This window comes from Chiloscyllium plagiosum, chromosome 7 (assembly GCF_004010195.1).
Source record: "Chiloscyllium plagiosum isolate BGI_BamShark_2017 chromosome 7, ASM401019v2, whole genome shotgun sequence".
In the NCBI taxonomy this organism is placed as follows: Eukaryota; Metazoa; Chordata; class Chondrichthyes; order Orectolobiformes; family Hemiscylliidae; genus Chiloscyllium; species Chiloscyllium plagiosum.
In genome coordinates, this window is record NC_057716.1 from 84,109,887 (window position 1) to 84,122,764 (window position 12,878).

Here is a 12,878-nt window from a genome sequence, read left to right on the forward strand (position 1 = left end):
AAACCAGAGCACCCGGAGGAAACCCACGCAGACACGGGGAGAATGTGCAAACTCCACACAGTCAGTGAGTTGGGAGGTTGTGGCTGTACAGGACATTTGTCCGGACAGTCTTGGAATACTATCGGAAAGATGTTGTGAAACTTCAAAGGGTTCAGAAAAGATTTACAAGGATGTTGCCAGGGTTAGAGGATCTGAGCTACAGGGAGAGGCTGAACAGGCTGGGGCTGTTTTCCCTGGAGCGTCGGAGGCTGAGGGGGTGACCTTATCGAAGTTTACAAAATTATGAGGAGCATGGATAGGATAAATAGACAAAGTCTTTTCCCTGGGATCGGGGAGTCCAGAACTAGAGGGCATGGGTTTAGAGTGAGAGGGGAAAGATATAAAAGAGACCTCAGGTGCAACTTTTTCATGCAGAGGCTGGTACGTATATGGAATGAGCTGCCAGAAGATGTGGTGGAGGCTGTTACAATTGCAACATTTAAGAGGCATTTGGATGGGTATATGAATAGGAAGGGTTTGGAGGGATATGAGCTGGGTGCTGGCAGGTGGGGCTAGATTGGGTTGGGCTATCTGCTCGGCATGGACGGGTTGGGCTGAAGGGTCTGTTTCCATGCTGTATATCTCTATGACTCCATGAGTCTATGATTCTATCTCAAGAGAGGCTACAGGAAAAAGAACAGGCCTATGTCTCCAGATGTAAAGGGGGAGAGATGTAGTGATTGTAACAAGTTCAAAAAGGAGGACCTCATAAAATATGAGTTCAATGATTGGGGCTGTTAATCTGGTCCAAACAGGAAGCCATGACTGACTGTTCACTCTGAGAGCGGGCTCTGAGAAAGCTGGATCAGTGTCAAGTACTATGCCCATATAAATAAAGGGTGACTCAGTGACAGGATACCAGCCTCCGTGGAATTATTCCACTAACAACAATTCTTATGTCAAACACACAATTCATCTAACACACTTTCTTCCATGCCAGAAAATAGAAAATACTTGCATGGTCATCTCGCAGCTGATTAATTTACAAAAAATCCAGGATATCTTGCATGTTCAAGGCATTTATCTGTATGTTTAAAACATTGTGTGTATATTTGGAGATAGTCTGTAGGAGGGAGAAATGATTAAGATTGATTGCATGTGGGAAGTACAGTGCTCTGAGTCAAATATTTATAACTTATCAAATGTACTTAAAAGAAATGTTGAGAGTAAATATCACAGAAACACAAAAGGTTTAGTGAAACTCATTAAAATACATCTGGAATGTTTGTTCATCATTATGCAAAAAAAGTCTTTTTTTGGTCAGTCTCAGTTCAAAAGCTTCACTTCAAACACATTAATGTGTGTTGCCAAACTACTTTCAAAAGAATAGAGAAGTTGATTCCTTATTTTTCATCTTTGCACAACTCACTCATCAGTTGATACCTATAGAGCTTATTCAGTAATCAGTTCAGTCCAACCACTAGCTATCTCTTCTGGGCAATGAGACTCATTGCCTTCCAAATAGTCATCTGCCAACTACCAGCAAGCTTGGATGGTTCTTTCTTGGCCAGTTGTGGAGCTTTCACTGTGATGTGCTTATCAGAGTCTAGTCTGATGCACTCGAAGCATCCGAGTATCAGAATCTGGGCTGTTGGGAGGGTCAGGGGGTCACTTTGCTGCTGCTTCCTCTGAGGCCTTGGTACTTTCATTCTTTGAGGCCCAGAGATCATTTCTGGGTGAGCTGGATATTCTACTGACGAGGTAGTGGAGATGTTGACTGGTATTTAGAGGATTACAAGTGAGAGAAGGCATTGCAGCCAATGGTTGGAAGTAATGTGCAATGCATAGAAACATCGACAATAGAAACAAGATAAAACCATTTGGACCTTCAAGCCCGCTCTGACATTCAATATTACCATGACTGATCATCCTACTTATCACCTTCATTCCTGCTTTAGCCATGCATCTTTTGTGTATCAATATTCCTTCCAGCCTCTAATCACAGCAGAAGACAGCCCATAACAATGCTGAACAAAGTCATATGGGTGGAGCAGTGTCTGACATTTGGTTCCTCACCCCATACGTGAAGAAAATTTCTCTTAGAAGAACAGGATTACGATGCTTTGTGAGTAATCGAACATTCATTCACCCTGCTTTTGCCCCATACCTTTTGAATCCTTTAGCCCTAAGAACAATGTCTAACTTCCTTTTGAAAACATCCAATGTTTTAGCCTCAATCGCTTTCTGTGGCAGAGAATCCCACAGGCTCACTACTATTTGGGAGAGGAGATTTATCCTCCTCTTAATCCTAACTGGCCTTCACCATGTCTTGAGACAGTGACCCCTGGACACTACCGTCATCAGGAACAGCCTTCCTGCATTGACCTGTCCAAAACTGTTAAAATTTTATAGGTTTCCATGAGAATCCCCCATCATTCTTCTTCATGCATGAGACTGACCACATGATTACTGAGAGTTGCAGTGGAGTGAAGAGCCATTCTTATTCGGTTGATGGGGCATGAATGTTTCGTTATCCTCACAGGAGACATTCCGGTCTTCTCCAGCAAGGAACAACACTTTCTTCTCATATGGCGCAAGGGTCCTCCTTCCATCTCTACATTTTGTTGTGCTTTGTTATGGGTTGTCTTTTGTAGATAGAGGCAGGAGGGAATTAAGTGAGGTGAAAGTGGGTGGTACAGCTATTAGTGCTGATGCATGTGGGAGTAAGGTGGTGAGGTTTTCTCAGGATTGAGGAGGCAGGGGCAAGGTGAAAGAAGTTGGGTTGAGAGAGAGAAGAAAATAAGAATTTGCAGGCAATAGTGAATGGTAGGCATGAGTCTTGGTGGAAGGTGGGCGAAGTAGCAGAGATTGAGTGAGTGTGAGGTGGAAGAGAAAAGAGTATGGCACTTACAATGGCATAATAGAAGCCATGGAGCTTCTTATAGCACTGCTGGCTATTGTATAGCACCATGGAAACAGCAGTGAGGCAGGTGATGACCTAGACTGCCAGGAGCTGATACACTGACTGCTTCCTCCAGGAAGACGATGTCTCTCCTCTGCAATGCCCCCTTGACCAGGACATGTCCCAGTCAGAGAACCAGGTGTTATCTTTTCCTTCTCCAAACGTTCAGATTCTGTCTGTCAATGAGCAAGGCAGTTTTGAAATACCACAGCTGGTCCTGGTGTATGGCGGCCTTTCAAAAATACAAGGTGTGTTGGTGCAATGGATGTGCATATTTCCATGGATATCTACTGTTTTGCGAATGCCATATGGTAAGATGGGGCTAGACTTGGATATGAGAGACGACAGAGAGTCACGGTAGGTAATTAAAGTGGTACATTTGGTGAGACAGCTCACTATTCTGCATTGTAAAAACCCCTCTAAAGCATTCTGTATGACTTAGACTTAGACGATAAACTACAATTTAGCATTATGTTGCTGTTCTTTCAGTTTTGCTGGGTCAATATCCCTGCTCTGTTCTAGGAATGATGTGATTCACAGAGGACATTAATACGAATGTTGCCAGGGATGGGGCCTTTCAGCTGTGAAGAGAGGCTTGATAAGCTGAGGTTGATTTCTTTAGAGTAGAGAAGGCTTGGGGAGGAGGGGATGGGAGTTGGAAGGGGGGTGTCTGATCAAGGTTAACACAATTATGAGCCGCATGATAGAAAACAGTTGTTGCTCTTAGTTGAAAGGTCAGTAACAAGGGGGCATGTTTTAAGTTGAAAGGCCGGAGGTTTAGAGGGGATTTAAGGAAGCATTGTTTCACCCAGGTGATGATGGGAATTTTGAATGCACTGCCTGGAAAGACAGTTGAGGCAGGAAACCTTTTAAAAGTACTTGGATGAGCACTCGAAATGTCATTATATTCACTTGGGCTAAATGAAATAAAGTGGGATGTGTGTAGTTTTTATCGGTGCAGACTTAAATTGCCTCTTGTGTACTGTACGATTTCTGGAATCTACAATACTATGAGCTCTCTTGCCAGCAACACCCTAGGAGAACTTACAGCATGTGCACTGCAGCAGTTCAGAAAGGCTGCTCATCACCATCTTCTCATGCCCAATTAGGGATGGCAAATGAATGTTGGCTTAGGCAGCAACACCCATATCCCATGAATGAATAAACAAAAAGTAAATAAGCCACTATAAGTACATCGCTAATAGACTTGAATCTGTTTGACAATGTTCAGTAGCAAAGTTACAATGCTGAAACCTAAATCGTATTTTACCATTTCCCTCAGCCAATTAAATTCCAACCAGAGAGGTGAAGTTTGAATTTCATTCAATGCAATGATCCATTTTTCCAAATTGATTGTTTTGTGCAGTTTTAGACTTAATTCACCAATTCCAAGCTTTTTGTTTCAAATAGATACTTCCTACTCCTGAATTATCACCACCTCCAAGTTTCCATGCAAGTTATGCAGTTTCACAAGTTGAACATTTATTGGTGCTACTTCTTTGACACTGGATCAACTTCCTGAACTCCCAACCAAACAGCATTGTGGCAGTGCCTTCACCACACACTTAACAATTCATGGGGGTGGTCTCAGTCGGACAAAAATGGGCAGTTAATGTCATCCTTTCTAGTGACATCCACACACATCCTGAGAAGAAATTAGATAAATACAAAAGTTGATGCAGTACAGGAGGGAAAAATCCAAAGGAAAAGTGTAAAGGAAAAGGTAGAAAAACTTTAATGTACTGCATTGGCATTGCAGATATTGGGATTAATTTCGTGTGGGTACAGGATAGGGGATATCCAGAATTCTCAGACCTATCCTTTGGGTTCCAGCACAGACTGTAACTCAGCCCTGCCAACACTGACATCTCTCTTCAGTTCTTGTTTTCATAATTTTATCTCATAAGTTCAGTTAACTGATTTCTCTTCACTGAGCGTGTCACCATTCATATTACCAATTTTTTTTTTAACTGGCTCTATCATTCCTGCGACTTTCATTTTGATCTTGTTCATCATTAATTCGGTATTATTCCATAGAAAGGACCAGCTGTGGTGCACAGCTTATATATTTTTTCTAATTCCTCTAGCTTTAGACCCCAGTTTAAAAGAAAATGTAATTTGCAGCTGATAAAAGTCTGAAATGCAGTTGTATTTATTTTATTGGTGGCCGAGTAATCTATGTTTTTGTTTCATTTAATTTCAAGTTTGCATTGATTGAGTCCCTCAGAACATAAAAATACTTATTGCAATAACGTTAAGAAAAAAAATGTAATGAAAAAACCTACCCAGGTAAGTTTACACTAACTGCTTCCGGGTCTCGGCTGCCCCTCTGGTCGTCGTCACTTCCCCCTGGTGCTCCCGCTCTAGAGAGTGAAAGAGAGAAAAGAAACACCGCTGCCCGCTACCGGTAAGCACTTTTAAAACCAAACGGTCTTACCTTCGCTGCTGCTCGCACTGGAAATGGAAATAGTATGCAAATAGTAAAGTTGTGTTGTGAAAGTGGGAAAAATGTAGAGGTTCAAATTTGCTGAAAATTACATAGCTGAGCCCAGAGCAAAAGACAAAGGGAGTGCTAAAGTGGTAAACAGATGATAGAGATGTAAAATGGGAGTGAATGGTGTGGGCGGCATAGTGAGTCAGTGGTTAGCACTGCTGCCTCTCAGCACCAGAGACCTGGGTTCGATTCCCGCCTTGGGCAACTGTCTGTGTGGAGTTTGCACGTCCTCCCCATGTCTGCGTGGGTTTCCTCCGGGTGCTCTGGGTTCCTCCCACAGTCCAAAGATGTTCAGGTCAAGTGAATTGGCCATGCTAAACTGCCCATAGTGTTAGATGGATTAGTCAGGGGTAAATGTACAGGGATGGGTCTGCGTGGGTTGCTCTTCAGAGGGTCGGTATGGACTTGTTGGGCCCAAGGGCCTGTTTCCACACTGTTAGGGAATTTAATCTAATTTAGAAAGAGAAAATAGATCTGCAGTGCTGAGACCAAAACCACAAGTCACAGCTGCGAGTGGCTGGTGGTGTTAGAAAAATGGAGGAGAGAAGTCATGCTGCTCCCTTTGTCTTCTTTCTTTGGGCTTCCTCCCAATTTGTTCCATGTGGTCTTCCTCCCCTTCTGTCAACAGCACAAAAATCACCATTGTCCATCCCTTCCACTTCTGAAGAAGTCTATCAAATTCAAAATGGTAAGCCTGCTTCTCTCTCTAAAGGTGCTGCCAGGCCTGCAGAGATCCTTCGTTACACTCTTTTTTTTTATTTCAGATCTCTAACATTTGGAATATTTTTCTGTTATTTGGTTAAGCTGCACTTGTTCAGTACTCTTGCGAATGGGGAACAAGAATGTCTTGTAACTTCTTACTGATTCTGCCAATCAAATTAAATCAAAAAGAAAGCCATGGGGCAATTTCTATAAATTAATAAACATCTGAAGCATCTTTAATATACTAAGATATTCCGAGGCACTCTGGCATTGTGATCTTCACAGATTTGTTACGGTGGAGAAGAAAGTGATATAGCCCTTCATATCAGCACCAGTTCTCGGAGTACTTTAACTTGGTGCCCTTTCCCCATAACATTGCTCATTATTTCTATCTAAATAATCAACCAGTGTGCTCTTGAATACTTCAATTGAAACTGCCTGCATCACATTGGAAAGGCGCTGCCTGTTGTACATAGGTTAAGGTAAAGTCAGTGTAGTCCTACTGTCGCATTAGACTTTTATCACTGACTCAGGTGGTGATTTAACCTTAGGTTCATGACACCTGAGACAAGGTGAGAGAAGAGAAGATCTTCTTAATAACTTCAGCTGGTACATGAATTGAACCCATACTATTAGTATCACACTGTAGTGCAAACCAAGCATCTAGCCAACTGAACTAACCACACCCCTGCAGAATCATGCATCACATATCACATTATTACCCTATCCTTATGAAACAGCAATAACAGTCAACTTGGCATGAAAAGAGCAACAGATTCACTACAGTATATTAAAATGTGTATTATAATTTAGTTTCTGTACATTGAACTCAGATGTATGGTCTTTTGTTTTGAATCTCTCTCTGTGTGATACACAGTTCACAGAACTGTGAGTGATTTGAAAATAATGTTTTTCATAGGCCATCTCCTTCCTTCTTGGCACAATTACAGCAAGAAATGTCATGTATAAGGTTGGAGATTCTTTGTCATAAGAGTTTATGAACATGCGCAATTTTACACGTGTGAATTTCTCAGCGAAATCCCTCTATGTATATTTAAGGTGTGAGCAGATTAATTTGGAGTGTCAAGTTCTAATTCTGTCCAGGTTCCAGGTTGCAGTAAAAAGCCTAAGATAATTGAACAGACCAGCATTGCCTGAGAGTACAACATTTATAGATGACCTTTTTTATTATTACCGGAAATGGAAAGATTTGTTCCTCTACAGAGCAAAATCTAATTAAATTAAGTTCAATTTAATATATTATTACTATTATTCCCTGGGTTCTAATATTCTGAGATTAATTACAATCTGTATCCAATACTTTGAAAATAATGTATGGATATAATGAAGACACAAGCTGAGCATCACTGAATCTAAATGATAGTTTAATTCTAGGTGAATAATACATCACAGGCAGAAAAAGGTGGCCATGGAGGATTCATCACATACATATTAGTGTGAGAAGGATGACAACCCCAACAAAAATGATGAGTTGTGCATTGATGGTAGGGGTAAGTTAGCTGGACAGCTGGTTTGTGATGCAGAGTAACACCAATCGAGAGAGTTCAATTCCCTCACTGGCTAAGATGACTGAAGATTATCTCCTCCTCCACCTTTCCCTTTGCCTGAGACGTGGTGACTGTCAGGTTAAAGCAGCATCAGTCATCTCTCTGTAATGTGATAGCAACCCTAGCGTCCAGTAGGACGACGGCTATGTTACCTTTATGCGTCAGAGGAGTTCAAATTTTCTCATGTTCCTCACATCAAATATAAACTAACACTTCAGTGCTGGAACAGCAGATTGTTGCATTGTTGGGTGATGCATTTCCAATGAAATCTTAGACCAAGGGCCTGTACCCTGTAAGGTCGACACATAAGGCCTTATCATAGAATTCCTGTAATGTGGAAGTGAGCCATTCAGCCTATCAAATTTACACCAACCCTCAACAAAGCATCCCACCCAGACCCACCCATGCCCAAGGCTGAGATTTAATCCAGGTCCCTGGTGCTGTAAGGCAATGGTGCTACCACTGAGTCAGCATGCCACCATCACTTTGGTCACTGTGTTGCCAATATTGGATGGGACTCCCACGCCATACAACTAAAGTGCAAATTCCTTCTTTAGAAACAATATCACATTCGTCTGCTGATGATAGCACCTCTGAAGAATAGCTCACTGTCCATCTAACAGACTAAGTCTCAACAAATTACTGATGCAAACAGAAGAAGTTTATCCAACAAATGCACAAATGTGGCTGAATCATGTTTCTGCTTAGCTATGTAGGAGTTGTGTCAAGTATTTTGGAAAGTTTTCCACCTGGAGGCCTAGTGGGTTTTTTCATTGCATCTAACCAAGCCTACCTCATTAACTATGTACTCCATTCCTATAGCATCTTTCCTGTCCAATTCTAACACCATCTTACAAGACATTCCTGGATGAACTTGGCACTACCAGGATATCCCAGAATTGACTGGCATCCCTGGTACTAGGTGAAAGTGAGTACTAGCAGCATCTTTAAAAGACTGCTGTGCACCAGTACAAGCTTAGCCAGTACAGAGCTGGCCCTGCACAGTTCTTGATATTTGCTTTAGACATGGCAGACAAAGAGAATTTGTTGTCTTGCGTTGTGGACAGAGACCTGGAAGTCTTGTTGAAGAGAGTGATACATAGATGGGTCACCCTTTTCCTCCAAGACCAGCATAGATGACCAGGACACCAGATCATTCCAATCTTGTCCAGGAATACCACCCAAGTCTGTGCAATCTCAGCCATCTGGAGGAATGTACAGTACTTTAGGAAGGAGTTGAATTAGATTAGATTAGATTCTCTACAGTGTAGAAACAGGCCCTTCGGTCCAACAAGTCCACACTCCCCCTCCAAAGAGAAACCCATTCCCCTACCCTATATTTACCCCTGATTAATGCACGTAACACTATGGGCAATTTAGCTTGGCCAATTCACCTAACCAGCACATCTTTGGATTACCTTCTCCACTCTGCCATTTTCTTTCAGATATCTCCCAATCACTTTATCTCTTTTACTGTACCCACTTCCCACCAAGATTCCTGCTTCTCCACTCTCACTATTTCCTACTGTGCCATCTCTCACTCATTCTCACCTACTCCAACCCCAACACCACTAAACCTGCATGCCTTCTGTGTTGCCTACTCACTCACTAGGGACACCTCTGGACACCTCCTCACTTGCAAGAAAAGTAAAAGCTGTGCTAAATACTTTGACCTCTCATAATACCAACCCTGTTCCTGTTCCATGAGGAAAAAAAACCCTATAACATGGCAAAGTGTGATGACAACTGCCTGACATTCTATTCCCCACTCCTTATATGATGAAGATTCTGAGTCTGAATATTCTGAGCTGCCATTTGATTAAGCTGGTCTAGTCAATGAGTTATGTTTGTCCTGGATCTTGAAGTGAATGGGTTAATGCATTAAAAAAAAGTAGAAGATAAAATTACTGTTGCCTAGCAACAGGATTCCTGTAAGACAAAACCATCCAAGAGGTCAGGCTGCATGTGCAGATTCAGTCAAAGAGGTAATGTTCATTTAGCAGTCCCCAAAGAGCCAGAGCTGTGGGAAAAAAAACACTTGTTTGGCTGAGAAGAAAATTTCAGAAGCAGGAAGCTGCTGGAAATTGCAGACATGAAAAGCCCATATCTTTGCTCTGAAAGCCATGAAGAGGAAAACTCAAGCCAACTGAACAATGAACTTTGTAGTGAAGGCAGGAAGATCCTTTACCGAAATTTGACTATCTTTAAGGCAAAGAAGTTGGGGTTTTTATTTCAGATATTTGTCACAGGACCCTTTCAAATAGTTCTTGTATCATGTAAAATAGTTCATGTTCATCCCTTTTTACGTTAATAAACTTTGTTGTTCTTTTGTTGAAAGCATATCATCAACCTCTTGGAAATTTGTTTAGAGACTAATCACCATAGTAAACAAATAGGAATAATAAAACTTGTGGTTTCTCCAGCTAGGTTTCACACTGAGATCTAACTTGCCCAGCATTACCATCAGCTGAGACTATGATACCATGTTAAGGACTTTAAGCTAAAATGAAGCATTTTTATAGCATGAAAGTTAATAGCTAACCACTCATAAAACTGACGTGCCAATCAGATTGCATAGTGCACTAATTCTGAATTGGATGACAACACATAACAATGAACTTCTGAATTGTTAAGACGTGCAGTTAAGTCATAATAAAAAATGCTACTGATTCCAAGGTTGCATTGTTGTGTTACAAGGGATAATAAAGTCAACCAAAAGTCAACTGTCTAGGGAAAACAAATTGGCTTTCTTGAAGACTTTTTAACTGCAGTGGGAGAGATATCACTCCCTCCTCCCACCCCCACCCTTTTAATGATGTGAATGCTTCTGGCTGTACTATTCACATCCTCAAGCTGCCCAGGATAGCATCAATAAGAATAATACTGATGGTCTTGAAGGTTTCCTCTAATTGGTTTTGTTTAGTGATGACAAAGATGTCACTAAACAAATGATCACTAAATAAAACAAATTAGAGGAAACTTTAAGACCATCTATAATATCTTTACTGACAGAAAATTCACAGAGGAGGAAAGCAATAACAAATTGCCATTCCTAGATGTCCCAGTAGAGCAAAGAGTCAATGGGGAACTTCAAACCAGCGTCTGTAGGAAAACAAGAGATACAAACCCAATACTAAATTACATAAGCAATCATCCCAACACCCACAAACAAAGCTGCATTCGAACATTAATTCAACGAGCCACGATGAACTGCAGCACAGGAAGTATGAAGAGCAGAGGAAAATCACCTATACAACGTACTCAAAAAGAAGGGGTACCCAATGAACACTGTCCACTGATTTCTCAGCAACAAACCCAAAACAAGCAGAAAAAATGCACCCAGAAACCCTAGCCACTCTCCCCTGCATAAAAGACATCTCAGAAATGACTGTCAGACTACTCAGACCTCTTGGCATCATGGTAGCCTATAAATCCACCAACACACTAAAACAGCAGCTAATGAACTTGAAGGACCTAATACAGATAACAAGCAAAACAAATGTCATTTACAAAATACATTGCAAGGACTGTAACAAACACTACATTGGAGAAACAAGCAGAAAAATAGCCACCATGCTACATGAACATAAACTAGCCACAAAAAGACATGACCCGCTATCACTAATTTCCTTATATACAGGTGAGGAAGGACACCACTTTGACTGGAACAACACATGCTAGGACAAGCCAAACAGAGACATGCACGAAAATTCCAAGAAGCATGGCATTGCAACCACAACTCTATCAAAATAACACATTGACTTGGACACCATCTATCACCCTCTGAGAAAAAGAACAGGAAATGACATCACCAGCACAGGAAACAGCATCACCACACAGAAAATGACATTACCAACCCAAGGAAACCTAAACACTTAAATAGAAATCATGACATAGCACCAGCGCTTTACCGGACGCTCATTGATGATGTTACCTAGTATGGTGATGAAATGTCTGAAAATTTACCTCCCAGCTCAGCAAGAAAATCTACGTCCACTACTCAACCTCCCTTCATAGCTAGCTCACTCCATACCATTGAACATTCTGGTGAACCTCCTCTGCACTATCTCCAAAGAATCCACACCCTTTTGGTAATGTAGCAACCAGAACTGTATGCAGTATTTTAAATGCAGCTGAATCAAACTCTTATACAACTATAACCTAACCTGCCAACTTTTACTCAATACCCCGTCCAGTGAAGGAAAGCATGCCATATGCCTTTGTTTTATGTTCTTTGTTCATTTGTCTCTTCGATCTGACACTGCCATTCAATGTGACCATGACTGATATCCAACTCAGTATTCTGCTTTCACCTCATATCCTTTGATTCCTTTAAATCCTCAAGAACAGCATCTATCTCCTTCTTGAAAACATTCAATATTTTGTTTTCAACCACTCTCTGTGGCAGAGATTTCCACAGGCTTACCATCAAGTCATAGAGTCATAGAAAGGTACAGTATGGAAACAGACCATTCAGTCCAACTCATCCATGCTGACCATCCTAAATTAATCTAGTCCCATTGGCCAGCATTTGATCTATAGCCCTCTAAACGCTTTCTATTCATATACCCATCCAGATGCCTTTTAAACATTGTAATTGGACCAACCTCCACCACTTCCTCTGGCAGCTCATTCCATACATGCACAATTCTCTGTATGAAATAGTCGCTGTTGGGTCTCTTTTAAATCTTTCTTCTCTCACCTTAAAACTATACCCTCTAATTCAGAACTCCCCCATCTCTGGGTAAAGACATTGTATATTCATCTTATCCATGCCCCTCATGATTTTATAAATTTCTATAATGTCACCCCTCAGCCTCCGATGCTCCAGAGAAAATAGCGCCAGCTATTCAGCTGTAGCTCAAACCCTCCAACCCTGGCAACATGGTTGTAAATCTTTTCCAAACCGTTTCAAGTTTCACAACACCTTTCCTATAGCAGGGAGACCAGAATTGAACACATTATTCAAAAGATGGCTGAACCAATGTCCTGTACAGCTGCAACATAACCTCCGAACTCCTTTTCATGATGCAATGACCAATAAAGGCAAACATAAAAAATGCCTACTTCACTGTCCTGTCTACCTGCAACTCCACTTTCAAGGAACTATAAATCTGCACTCTCTTGTTCAGCAGCACTCCCCAGGACCTTACAATTAAGTGTATAACTCCTG